Here is a 15545-nt window from a genome sequence, read left to right on the forward strand (position 1 = left end):
TGTGACTTAGAATTATCCCATGCTACAACTTACCACAAAGTAGCTCTATAGAAGAAATTGTTAGCATCTACATCAAATTATTTGTGATTTGAAGACAGTACATGTCCAAACAAACATTTTGGTATATTATATGACTATTTTTGTGCAAATTTTAAGATATTTATTCGTGTTTGAAATTCAACATTATTCTGCTATATAGATGACCCTTAAGGGGGAATTTTGTTAAAGAAACTTCCTTGAATTCTGTAATGCTTACCATTGGGAATTTTGAAGTTAAGGAATGTTGATGAAAATGAGGACCAATTGTTAGCTCACCTGGTCCAAAGGACCAAGGTGAGCTTATGCCATACCGTGGCGTCCGTCGTCCGTCCGTCTGTCGTCCGTCCGTCAACAATTGACTTATTTGACTTCTTCTTCATAACTATTGATATAAACGACTTCTTCTCTGAAACCAAGCAATGGCTATCGCTCATATTTGCCTGGTAGCATCACTATGGGGTGGGGATTCAAAATTGTACAAATGATGGGGCTGACTCACCAGGGGCCTGAAGGGTGGGGCCGAATGGGGTCAATCCGGCTATATTGATATAAACTACTTCTTCTCTGAAACCAAGCAATGGCTATCGCTCATATTTGCCTGGTAGCATCACTATGGGGTGGGGATTCAAAATTGTACAAATGATGGGGCTGACCCCCTGGGCACCTCTGGGGCGGGGCAAAAAGGGGTCAATTTGGCGCTATTGATATAAACGACTTCTTCTCTGAAACCAAGCAATGGCTGTCGCTCATATTTGCCTGGTAGCATCATTATGGGGTGGGGATTAAAAATTGTACAAATGTTTGGGCTGACCCCCCAGGGGCCTGAGGGGTGGGGCCGAATGTGGTCAATCCTGCTATATTTCATATAAAAGACGTCTTCTCTGAAACCGAGCAATGGCTGTCGCTCATATTTGCCTGGTAGCATCACTATGGGGTGGGGATTCAAAATTGTACAAATGATGGGGCTGACCCCCTGGGCACCTCTGGGCCGGGGCCAAAAGGGGTCAATTTGGCGCTATTGATATAAACGACTTCTTCTCTGAAACCAAGCAATGGCTATCGCTCATATTTGCCTGGTAGCATCATTATGGGGTGGGGATTCAAAATTGTACAAATGATGGGGCTGACCCCCAAGGGGCCTGAGGGGTGGGGCCGAATAGGGTCAATCCGGCTATATTGATATAAACGACTTCTTCTCTGAAACTGAGCTGTCGCTCATATTTGCCTGGTAGCATCACTATGGGGTGGGGATTCAAAATTGTACAAATGATGCTGCTGACCCCCTGGGCACCTCTGGGGCGGGGCCAAAAGGGGTCAATTTGGCGCTATTGATATAAACGACTTCTTCTCTGAAACCAAGCAATGGCTATCGCTCATATTTGCCTGGTAGCATCATTATGGGGTGGGGATTAAAAATTGTACAAATGTTTGGGCTGACCCCCCAGGGGCCTGAGGGGTGGGGCCGAATGTGGTCAATCCTGCTATATTTCATATAAAAGACGTCTTCTCTGAAACCGAGCAATGGCTGTCGCTCATATTTGCCTGGTAGCATCACTACAGGGTGGGGATTCAAAATTGTACAAAAGATGGGGCTGACCTCCCAGGGGCCTGAGGGGCGGCGCCAAATGTGGTCAATCGGGCTATATTCATATAATTGACTTCTGCTCCTGAACCAAGCAATGGATATCTCTCATAATTTACTGGTAGCATCACCTTGGGGTAGGAATTTGGAATTGTACATTCCTATGGGGTGGGGATCAAAATTGTCCGTCCGTCAACAATTGACTTTTTCTTCATAACCACTGAACAGAATTTGACTAAATTTGGCCAGAAGCATCCCTATGGGTAGGGGACTCAAAATTGTACAAATGATGGGGCTGACCCCCCAGGGGCCTGAACGGCGGGGCCAAAAGGGGTCAATTTGGCTATATTGATATAAATAACTTCTTCTCTGAAACCGAGCAAAGGATATTGCTCATATTTGCCTGGTAGCATCATTATGGGGTGGGGATTAAAAATTGTACAAATGTTTGGGCTGACCCCCCAGGGGCCTGAGGGGTGGGGCCGAATGTGGTCAATCCTGCTATATTTCATATAAAAGACGTCTTCTCTGAAACCGAGCAATGGCTGTCGCTCATATTTGCCTGGAAGCATCACTATGAGGTGGAGATTCAAAATTGTACAAATGGTGGTGCTGACCCCCTAGGGGCCTGAGGGGCGGGGCCAAAATGGGTCAATATAGCTATATTGATATTAACGACTTCTTCTCTGGAACCGAGCAATGGATATTACTCATATTTCCCTGGTAGCATTACTTTGTGTGGGGATTCAAAATTGTACAACTGATGGGGCTGACCCCCAGGGGCCTGAGGGGCGGGGCCAAATGTGTTCAATTGGGCTATATTGATATAAACAACTTCTTCTCTGAAACCGAGCAAAGGATATTGCTCATATTTGCCTGGTAGCAACAATATGGGTGGGGATTCAAAATTGTACAAATGGTGTGGCTGTCCCCTGGGGGGCCTGAGGGGCGGGGCCAAGAGGGGTCAATTTGGCTAAATTGATATGAACAACTTCTTCTCTGAAACTAAGCAATGGATATCACTCATATTTGCCTGGTAGCAACCCCCTAGGGTAGGGATTCAAAATTGTACAAATAACAGGGCTGACCCCAGGGGACCTAAGAGGCGGTGCCAAAAGGGGTTATTTTGGCAGAATTGATACAAACAACTTTTTCTCTGAAACTTAGCAATGGATATCTTTAATATGTGACTGGTAGCATTCCCATGGGTTAAGGATTCAAAATTGTACAAATGATGGGGCCGACCCCTTGTTTGACATCAAATCCTCACGTACCCATATAAAATGCCTATGATATATTGACATAGCAATACCAGTGACAAATATACTTAATCATCATTCTTGTTTCTTATCTCATGAAATCCAGGTGAGCGATACAGGCCCTCTGGGCCTCTTGTTACTACTAGTGTTAGGTAGCCACCAGTTACTACTAGTATTAGGTAGCCACCAGTTACTACTAGTGTTAGGTAGCCACCAGTTACTACTAGTGTTAGGTAGCCACCAGTTACTACTAGTGTTAGGTAGCCACCAGTTACTACTAGTGTTAGCTAGCCACCAGTTACTACTAGTGTTAGGTAGCCACCAGTTACTACTAGTGTTAGGTAGCCACCAGTTACTGCTAGTATTAGGTAGCCACTAGTTACTACTAGTGTTTGGTGGCCACCAGTTACTACTAGTATTAGGAAGCCTAAGTACCTTAAAATCATTGGGGCCCTGTATTGAAGATGTAGGCCCTTTCTGACCTATTCCTAATCTAGTTCAACTTTGGCATTTTAAGACAGATAAGAAATACATTGTTTATCGAGAGAGTTGTTAGAAATAAAAGGAAACATAGCCAGTTAGTGCTTGACAAAGATACCAGTTGGTCTTAAAACATATACTGGCTTTGTAAAGATATTGTTGTATATTTATCCAAACTGATAGTTAAGGTTATCAAATGTATTATGTATTTTGATTATTAAAATTTGTAAAACCATACATGTTCTTGATCGTGGTATCTTGCTGAACGTTGTCTGATATCTCAATAGTTAAGTCGAATAGTCAAGTTGCCTGAAGTATGACATTACTTGAAAAATTTAAAAAAGAAATCAAATGTGAAAATACAAACAAAATATGCATTTATGACATGTTGAACAAAAACATCTTATAATGGGAAAAATACCCTACAGGATTCGAGCCCATAACAATGTCACCAATACTTTAGTTATATACTACCACACGACTGATTCATTTAAAACTGTTGCATATATATATGTATGTAATACACGTATTTCCCTATATGATTATAGACTCGTCTGCAATCAATATGCTAATCAAAGTCAACATGACAGGTCATTCTGATCGGACTATAGCAAAGAATTTGTTTACTAAACACTGAGTCTGGGTTTTCGGTGTGACTGTATATGTTAATATTACATACATCATTTGTAGACATTGGTGGTATCCATTGTCATTCCTTGTGTCATACTGTCATCAGAGACAATGATATCCTGGAGGATATAGCACTAAGTGTCCCGACCTATACAGTGAATTTTAAGTATGGAATAAATAAGCTTATTAGATCACCTGAGCTGAGGACTCATGATGACGTCATTGGCTTTTGTCCGTCATTTTGCATTAACCTTTTTAGCTCGCCTGGCCTGAATACGATCCGTTGTCGGCTCTCTGAATTTTTAGCTCACCTTGCCTGAATACCACCCGTTGTTGGTTGTCTGAATTTTTAGCTCACCTGGCCTGAATACCACCCGTTGTCGGTTGCCTGATTTTTTAGCTCAACTTGCCTGAATACCATCCGTTGTCGGTTGCCTGATTTTTTAGCTCAACTGGCCTGAATACCATCCGTTGTCGGTTGCCTGAATTTTTAGCTCAACTGGCCTGAATACCATCCGTTGTCGGTTGTCTGAATTTTTAGCTCAACTGACCTGAATACCATCCGTTGTCGGTTGTCTGAATTTTTAGCTCAACTGGCCTGAATACCATCCGTTGTCGGTTGTCTGAATGTTTAGCTCACCTGGCCTGAAGTTGCACCAGTGGGATTCAGCTCAAACTTGCTCAAAATGATCCTGAGATGGTTCTGACAAAGTGTTGTCAATTTTCGAGTTACTCAGTAATCAAAGATGGCCACCATGGCTAACATGCAGTTTTGCACAATCCCCATGGTTGGCAATACATGTACCACTATATTGTTGCTACTGAGTATATACACTACAATAGTACTAAATATAAGGTCTGTTTAATTCAGATGATCATTAAGGCCCATGGGCCTCTTGTTACATTTTAATCTTTTTCAAAACTAGTTGAACTTTGACATGGGACAACACTAGGACATGGGGATCTGAATTGATGAAATTGATGGGGCTGCACCCACAGGGGCATACGGTAGTAGGGCCAAATAGGCAAAAAACGGGTCATCTTTAAAAATCTTCTTCTCTCTACTCCATCAAGTAGCGAAGTTGGTATCTTAAAGCAACGTACCTACAATGGGTTGTCTGTAATATAATTTCCTTCTTACTCTATTTTTGCTCCATCCCGAAAACCACATGAATTTAGATCAAATTTGGCAGAGAACAATTAATACCGGATATTATGTCTGTATAAAAGGAATCCAGGTCCTCATCTGGAACTCCCTATCCCACAATGCAATTTTGCTACAATTGTCAAGACCCATGCTTAAGTGAAATGGAATAATGATGTTGGCATGTCCTAAGCATGACAGAAAATTGTGTTTATTCTGCTGTTGAAGAGAATGTACTTCTGTAGATCTACATGTCTACAATGATATTCCATCCTGGTTTTAAACTATAAACTTGCACCACTTTAGGTTATTGCGTGCCATTTCTCTAATAACGTAAACAATGTCTTGTCCCTTTCAATATTTTCCGGGATAGATTTTTAGAGATTATACTGTTTGTTGAAAGGTTTTAGTTTTTAAACCGTAAAAGATATATTTAAATGTATCGGCATTATTGTGATTCAATCTGATTATCAGCCAACATAGAACCATCCCACATGTTGAATTCTATACCTGAGTAGCTGCTGGTATGTCGCCAGTACTTCCAGGGAATACAATCAAAATAGGGAAAAATCTAGTAATGAGTTCCAACAGAATTTATTTGGGAATGTGTTGTTATCACTGGAACTTACACAAAGGGAGATAAGCATGTTCAGGAAAAGTGTCTTGTTTAATGTTGTAAGTGTACATATATTTGGTTAAGCTTAATTAACATTAATATGAGTATTCACAAAGATATAATAGAAAACAAAATTTGCAAGATAAAAAAACAGCATTACTTTAAGTTGAAATATATTCTGCTAAAATTAGATCACCACTAAAATCAGATTACTGCTAAAACAATTTATAAGTACAGTCAAATCTGTCTTATTGACCCACTGTATACAATGACTTCCTGTCTTACCTGACCTTCTCTCAGAGTTCCAAGCCTTCTGTTACTGTATTAAGCTACTCCGTGTGCTGCTAACGGCCATGATTTGACATGACTATTGAAATTTAAACCTTTATCTATCGTATAACGACTTTCATAGTGGTTTTTTTTTCTATTATACCCATGGATTTCCATCAAAATTGACTCAGCATGATTAAAGAAACACTTGATGTATCAAACATCTAGATGATTGAGATTCCCCCTAGATTGCTAGCTTGCTAACAACTGACATCACCCTAACAACTACCCTATTAGAACGTGTTCAGTACATATCACATGTACATGTCAACTATTTCTTAGTCCCCAACCCATGAAACTAGGGTAACTATATTGTCCCTTTCTGTCTGTCTTGTTACATGTATTTTTATCAACTTCACACAATGATAAAGAACCATAAAGTCTCTGACAAGTTTTGGGGTTGTTGGGTGAAGTTCAAGGTCGAGGTTACTATTATTTTTATAAAATCTGGTCCACTTCAAACGATGATACAGCGCTATAATATCACGGACAAGTAAGAGTTTTGGGATTGTTAAGTTAAAGTCATCGTTACTGTTTTTAGAAAATCCTCGTCAGCTCTCTAGTTGTTTCATTCCTTTTGGGATTTTGATCTAACTTTGTAAAGCTACAAAGGATCATAACATCTCAAGACAAGTTTTAGTTTCAGGGTTGTTGGATAAAGGTCAAGGTCACTATTATACTATTACCAGAAAATCCTTGTCAGTGCTGTAGCTTTTTCTTTCATTGAGAGATTTTGATAAAATGTCACACACTTACAAAAGACAATGGTATCTCTAACAAGTCCCAGTTGCAGGGTTTACGGGTCAAGGTCACTGTTATTACTTTTAAAATATTCAATGTCTGCACTGTAGTCGTTCAATCCTTGATGGATTTTTATCAAACTTTATTCATTCATAAAAGATCTTTCAGACAAATTTTATTTTTTGGGTTATTGGGTCAAGGTCACTTTTATTGTTTTCAGAAAATCACTGTCAGTGCTCTAGAGGCTTTATTACTTGTGGGATTTGGATCAAACTTCAGACATTTGTAAATGACCGTAAGAGCTACCGGGTCTGGTAGGGGACATATATTGCTTTAGTAATACTCAGTATACCTTGTGCAGAGCTTGTTTAGTCTGATTATTCTAAGGTGAAATCTGTGAAGATAATAAGGTTTATTAATGTAAGTGACAGTTTAACTGATAGTCAAATTCTGAAATGTTCAATAGAATTGTTTGTCTTGATTGTTTTGTCATTTTGAGTGACATTTTTGAAGAGCAAAATAAGCCACAGTGTTTGTACATGTAACAGAGATGCAGGCGGAAGAGTGTTGGTCATCACAAAGTCCCAAACAGCTCTAGATCTTGTTCCCATGTCTAGACATAATAAAGGAAGTGAAAACAAATAAAAGTGTTTTTAAACAAGCTGTCCACTTTATTAAGTTAAAGATTATTTATCAGTTACCAGTCGCCCTTTTCCACGGGATTTTCATTAATAAATTCCACAATTTGATTGTTGTGTTAGTAAGCTATATATATGTGTGTGTGAACCACAGGTGCCTGACTCGTTTTATAAAATAATAACATATAGAGTACATATATGTACTCTATGTTATTATTTTATAAAACGAGTCAGGTACCTGTGTGTGAACTAACCATTAACTTTCTATACATACACAAAGATATTGCAGTGTTTAAACAGGAAGTACTTCAGTCCTCACTTACGTGGGTATGATGGCGACATGTTGATGTTGTTTTATCCCGAGGATTAAATCCTCTTTTGCTGACAACCTGACATTTCAGGAGGAGAATATATGATATTGAGAGATTGCTGAAATAAACTTTTCAAGTAATTAGTTAACAAAAAGTATTCAGTGCTTTGATGGAACTGTAAGTGGCATATATATGTATATTTATGAACAAATTTTTCATTACATATTTTAACATATTTGTTGCTATTTTACTTAATTGCTCATTTTGTTGAATGCATACATGTGTGTTCTAAGAAAATGGAGAAAAAAAAAACAAACAAACAAACAAAAAACAAATACAATTTTACTGTATGATTTGTAAAACACAGGTAAATCTCAGGTGACTGTACATGTTAAAAAAACAGCTTATATGAAGCAGTATATAATTACCCACCCTTTGTTTCCTGAAACAACCTACCTATTGTTAAAAAAAAATGTTGGCGTTCAGAGAACACCCCGTCTAGTACGGGGTCTTCCCCGAACACCAACTCTGGTTAGGGTGGGGTGTTTACAAATGTACATAGGGATTAAGGTGTGTTGATAGGGAGTTATAGTCTGTTACAGAAATGTTCTCAGTGTAAGAACCTGATTCAAGATTTAAAGATTTTATTCACTATTCACAAAGTGTGTAACAAGAGGTCAATATGACAAAACAATGTACATGGCTTACAGGGTAATTACTAACGTAGTTACAAACAATGTTATCTCACTATACATATAATAACTACAATACAACATATGAAATAATATCCTTATCTATTATCTACTTGAAATACAAAGTTTTTCTACAATTTTCAGGAAATGACTCACTCTAGATAATAATGACTTGTTACATATTTCAAACATACCTTCCATTTTAGTTAAACTTGGATTTATATAGTAATAATTTGGAATGTATCTGTGTCTAAACTCTGTCACTAAAATATCATTGCATTGAAATAAATAGTGGTATTCATCACCAATACCGTTATGACATAATAAGCAATTACGATCATTACATGGTATACCAATTCATCTACCAGTTTCAACAGGTAACTTTAAATTTGACATTCTAAATTTGCTGATAATAATGCGCTCTTGGGAATTAAGCTTAATTAGATAAGACTCAATGTTAAACTGTTTTTAAAGATAGAGTAAAATTGTCCACGAGACGATTATTGGATAGTAGAAAACCAGCTTTAAATGACTTTGTCACATAAACGTCTTTTAAGCAGTGTTTTAAAAACAGTTTTATTTAATGTGCAAGGTGTTTGGTATATCCAAATGTTGTTAAAACCAGTATCATTAAGTATTTGTTTTATATAGCTAAGCCATTTAAAGTCTGCTACTTGATTTTCTTGCACTTTGTAGCCCTTCAGAAAATTCGGACATCAATACGGTATCATCTGTATATAAAATAACAAATAATCTAACATATACACCAAGAGTATGTTCACATAAACTATCAATTTATTGCAAACAAGAAACATTATTTTGTTGAAGATACTCTTCTAAATCGTTAAGGTATATAGAAAAAAAATGGTGACAAATTTTCGTCTTGTTTTAAACCCACGTTACACATGAACAAATCAGATATCTCACTTCCGTTTCGAACACATTATTTAGTATTATTATATAAATTATTGATAACTTTGAAAATTTCACCCGTGAGGGAAGAGGTCTGCATTTTTCTCCATAATCCGATACGCCACACACCGTATCAAACGCTTTTTAAAATCAATAAATGAACAGTATAGTTTTTTTATTTTTAGAGAAATAGATAGAGATAAGAACATGTAGTATGAAAATGTTTTCAGTGGTTGAGTATCTTTTTCTAAAACCAGATTGTGCTCGAGATATACTACTTAGTTGTTTTGTGTTTTTTAGTTTACATGTTTACATATTTATATATATATTAATCTAATATTGTCATTATAAATAGTAATATATATATATTTAGTGCTTTGAATTTAGGAAACAGCTTCTGATTTTTATTTGTTTATATATATATATTGTAATCTGATATTGTTACTATTGATAATAAAATATATAGTTAGGCATAGTGCTTTGGAAATTTGATTTTTTTATTTTTATATTATATATATAAATATTGTCATTTCATTTTTATTACTAGTAAAATCATCTATATGATAGTGCTTTGTATTAGAAAACTATATATCTGATTTATTTATTCGGCATAGCCGTCTAATTTTGTTTTGTACACAAGGTCTAAATATCGCTCCCTTCATTTGTTATCAAAATGTCGTACATTTACCTGTTGATAAAGAATTCAACCAATTTTAAATGATCAGAAATTAACATGATAAAGCAAGTTTTTTTTTTGAGAAATTATTTCTTTATATGACCATTAATTTTGAAAGGACTGAAATCAGATAAACCGTTCTGTATTGTATGAACATTTAAATGTAAGCTAAACAGTGACATGTGATAAGTCTATAAAGGTTTTTTTATGGCATTGTAAATAGACCGGGACCAAAATATATCCTAAAATGGCAAGGCATATGATAGATATGTTAACATTGTATGTATGGGGTGGTGTTCTGATAAATGACTTATCACCTCTGAAATATTTTATAATTATTATGATGAAAGAAAAAATAAAAACAGGATGCTTGGAGATCTGTTGTACATCAAATCTTGCTGTTTTAATTACTTATGTAGATTGTACCATCCTATTAATAAACTGTTTTTATAGGAAGCTAGCAGTAAAGAAATGATCACAAAGACATATAAGTATATAACTCTAGGTAGACCGATTTTTACAGATGTCACTCGACCTGATAACGGCTAACTCTTTGATACCTGAAATGTTTGAGTAAAAGGATAAAGTATCGATGTGGTATTAAAAGAATAAAAACCATAAAATGATTATATGTTTGTTGACATCACATTTGAAACATGCAATACACATATGCATGCAGACAAGTGGACATTGTAGTAAGGAAGGATGTTGATGTATATGTCGGAGGATGTTCTGGGGCGGCCCACCCTTTTCCTCCACTTAAACAGAGGATGAAAAATATGAATTTATTTTAATTTGGTTTTGTACCTACTACACAGTTAACTTGGGATGTTATTCACTTATTTCAGTTCAAATTTGCCAAAAAAAATCTTCTTTTTTTTCTAACCCGACTACTGCATGATAGATGTTTGAATATCACCTCACACCTAAGTTTTTTTTCTGGGTGGAACAGTTTGAACCTCTTCTTATAGACATTGCCCTTTATGCTATCACTTGGGACTAATCTGTAATATATTTTCTGCTGAGCTTGCTGTGAATTCTTGAAGACCGTTCTGTAAGGTATGAACAGAATAGTTTTCCTTTGTTTATGTAAATATAATAGGAGTAGAAACATCATATCTCTTAAAAAGTGGATGTCATCGGGGAATCTTTCTGACAATAAAGATAAACAGTAGGTTGTTTTGATCATTCAATATGAGCAAAAACTCCCGGTGCATTGTGTCTCGATGCTGAGTATAACAGTTAGCCCAGTTTGTGAAGGATTTACAGTAGTTTGTGAATTAAATGGTAAAATATAAATTTTGAGTGATTTTGTAGCTTAAAGTGCACACAGACTTTTTGTAATTGTCTTTGTCTGCCATCTTGGAAAGACTATTCCCGAACGGGTACACGACAGTGAATATTGTATCAAACCTCTTTATAATGACAAATTAAGCTGTACAAATGATGGCAGTGTAGCAAATACTCTTTATGCTAAATGATTCCAATTAAAAACATATGTACTGTCATTTTCTCTGTGTCAGTTTATTGTACATGTATCTTGTTCACATAAATGTATGAGACATTTTGAATTAAAAGTTTGAATTATCAAACACCACTAACTTCAAACCATTTAGTTTCACATATCTTAACAAATTAATGAGTGACTTTGATCTATTTTCAAGTGTCAAATGTATTAAAATCTTTAAATGAGGCTATAGAGATCAGAGGCCTAATATTGGATTAGTAGTATGTTTGAATGAAGGACTCCAAAATTTATTATCCCCTCGCGACGAAAGTCGGGGAGGGGATATAGCGTTCCGTTCGTACGTAAGTACGTATGTATGTTCACTTTTTGTCAGCGCTCTTGCGACTTCATGATACCTCGAAGGAATTCGTGTTTCAGGGTGCCAAGGTCTAGGTCAAGGTCACCATTACTATTTATAGAAAATCTTTGTCAGCACTCTTGCAACTTCATTTTTGAACGGATCCTGACCAAACTTCATATATGGGTCCAGCATGGGAATACCTCGAACGAGTTCGTGTTTCAGGGTGCCAAGGTCAAGGTCAAGGTCAGCATTACTATTTATTGAAAATCTTTGTCAGCGCTCTTGCGACTTCATTTTTGAACGGATCCTGACCAAACTTCATATATGGGTCCAGCATGGGAATACCTCGAACGAGTTCGTGTTTTAGGGCGCCAAGGTCAAGGCCAATGTCACCGTTACTATTTATAGAATATCTTTGTCAGCGCTGTAATGCGACTTCATTTTTGAACGGATCCTGACCAAACTTCATATATGGATCAATTAAACCTTCTGAACAAAGGAAAATGCTTATATATGCATTTAGATATACACATAATTATAATAACTATCAGGAAATGAAGTTGCTAGTGTGATGCGTAACCAGATACTGTTGAATGCATAACAATATATACCATATTTATCTGGCAATGAGCCCATGCCTGATAAAAAGCCCATCCATGTCTATTGCAGTTCAGTGCAAATGACAACTGATGTTATTTCAATGTCCTGAAATAACCCCACCCCCCATTTTGCGTCAGAGTTCATGTTTTAGCACGCGAGGGGATTTGTATCGTTTGTGATGCCTTGTTAAATCAGCTTCGCATCTACATAATTTAACTTGGATTAGAAGCAGGCCCACTGCGCCTCTTCTTTGAAACCTCGTATAATCAGATGCATCAACAAAATTAGATATTTTCCTTTTAATGAAATGCAAAACTTTTTCGATTTTATCTTTTGCATCTAAAAATTTCTGCATTTATGGCATCAAATGTCAAATATCAGTGACATCAAAATATGAGATTATGATGTCAGTTGTGGTCTTCTCTTAAACAGCTAGACAGCGACATGCAAAATTTACTTTACTTTCCAAAAACAGGTTTCAATTTAGTAATAAGTTGATGAATATGAACTTAATCTTTTATTGTATAATCATGAGGTTGGGTTGTGATGAACTTTGCTATGATAGGCACAGGGATGAGAGATTAATCTTCTTTTAAGTGGATTTCCTCTTTTTTTACTCGGTTTCCAGAACACAAAAAACTTTGGATTCGGTCTGAAAAAGCCCCAAAATGATGTTTTGTTACAAGTAGGGTTTGTATTTTCCCTCCTTTTCTTATATACTTTCCTCCTTTTTTGGAAGGCACGAATCTCACCTCTGTAGGTATATACCCATTACCAGTGATCCACAACATTGGAATATGTCGGACCACTGTGTGACCCCCAGTAGATTTGTTTGACAGTCGGACATTCCCTTGAATACTGTTATGAATAGTGTCTGGTGAGAATTGGACCATGTCAAAGGTGTTAGTATGTTGAGAGATAAGAGATTGAACCAGACATAATATGCCTTGTGCTTTCAATTCCAAAGTCAAAAGGACAAGAAATACGTCTCTGAAACATTTGGATTTTATGCGGGTTGATTTTTATTACCAATCTAAATCTGGTTGTTATGGCAATTCGCTGATGTGTTGTCTAGATCAAATAAAAACAATATATATGTTGACTTTGTCAAAGATTCAGCACATTAACTTGTAATATTGATTATTATATATTCTAATTCTTCCTATCTTTCCTCATCCTGTGGAAATGATTCCTACAGGAAATTAAATAGAAAACATCAGATTTTTTTCTTGGTATTGATGACATTGTGCTATTTCAATATTCTTTTTCTGTCTCAATGTATCCCTGCAAAGATGGTATAGTGGAATCATTTTGTCTATACGTCTGTCTGTCTGTCTGTACGTCTCAGTCTGTCTATCCGTCTGTCTGTCTTTCTATATTTGTCTGTCTGTCTTTCCATCAGCAGTTAAATTAAACTCCACTTAGGCCATCACTATTCACACACTAAAGTTTCTGCAGGGTAACTACGCCTCCTTTGCCAATCGAGCTATATTTTTACATTGATTTGCCCATGTTGTCAGATGTTTAGCTAAGTAGTCTTCATTCTCTTTTACATAGAACAAACTGTGCTGCCATTTTGTTTTGGATTTTTAGCTCACCTGGTCCGAAGGACCAAGGTGAGCTTTGCCATACCGTTGCGTCCGCCGTCCGTCGTCCGTCCGTCCGTCAACAATTGACTTCTTCTTCATAACCACTGATCAGAATTTGACCAAATTTTGTCAGAAGCATCCCTATGGGGTGTGGACTCAAAATTGTACAAATGGTGGGGCTGACCCCAAGGGGGCCTGAGGGGTGGGGCCAAGAGGGGTCAATTTGGCTAAATTGATATGAACAACTTCTCTTCTGAAACTTAGCAATTGATATTGCTCATATTTGACTGTGAGCATCCCTTTGGAGTCGGGATTCAAAATTGTACAAATAGTGGGGCCGACCTCCCTTGGGGCTGAGAGGCGGGGCCAAAAGGGGTCATTTTGGCAGATTTGACATAAACAACTTTTTCTCTGAAACTAAGCAATGGGTATCTCTAATATTTGACTGGTAGCATTCCTTGGGTTAAGGATTCAAAATTGAACAAATGATGGGGCCCACCCCCTTGGGGCTGAGAGGCGGGGCGGGGCCAAAAGGGGTCAATTTAGCTAAATTGATATGAACAACTTCTTCTCTGAAACAGCTCATATTTGACTGGTAGCATTCTTTTGGGTAAGGATTAAAAATTTTATAAAGGAAGGAACTGACGGGTCAAAAGGGGTTAATTGGTTTAAACAACTTCTTTTCTGAAACTAAGCAATGGATATCACTCACATTTGTGTGGTATCATCCCTAAGGCTAAGGGGTTGCGCCAAAAGTCAATTTCATTTCATGAATTAATGCATTTTATGGCATACCTCACGTACCCATATAAAATGCCTATGATATATTGACATATCAATACCAGTGACAAATATACTTAATCATAATTCTTGTTTCATATATCATGAAATCCAGGTGAGCGATACAGGCCCTCTGGGCCTCTTGTTATATTAAACAGTAGTAATTTGCTTATTGGCCTTTTTTCTTTCGCTTAGTCTTTATACCATAAAGTTTGGGTGGTTGAAATTAATGGTATTGAGTTAGAAAAAACAGTTTTTCCTTGATTTTCGGGACGGGGATACAAAAATAAGTATTCGGTTTATATTTTTAATAAAGCTGCAGAGAATTAGTTCTTAGATAGGAAAGTGTCAATCATGACCCAGAGGTATTGTGGCCGTTTAAGGAATTTTCGAATTAATCCTCGGGGACAAACTTCAATTATTTCTGTGACCCAAATAAAATTCTTTCGGGTATACTCAAGTGCAGTGGTAATTTGTTATCAACAAGATTATTATGACATGATTAAAACTCATTTGGTAATTTAGATGAAACTACTTTAAGGCATTTGTGACGGAAAATGACAGTTCGTCACCTGCATAAAGAAGAAACTGTGCTAATCAGCTTGTCACTAATATATATAACATAGAGAGCAGAGGACTCAATAGACTACCCCGAGAGACCCTGCTATTTCACATTGAGGAATGACACTGAAAATTGTCTTTTTAATAAGGATGATTA

The sequence above is a fragment of the Pecten maximus genome, chromosome 19, assembly GCF_902652985.1.
Source record: "Pecten maximus chromosome 19, xPecMax1.1, whole genome shotgun sequence".
NCBI lineage: Eukaryota > Metazoa > Mollusca > Bivalvia > Pectinida > Pectinidae > Pecten > Pecten maximus.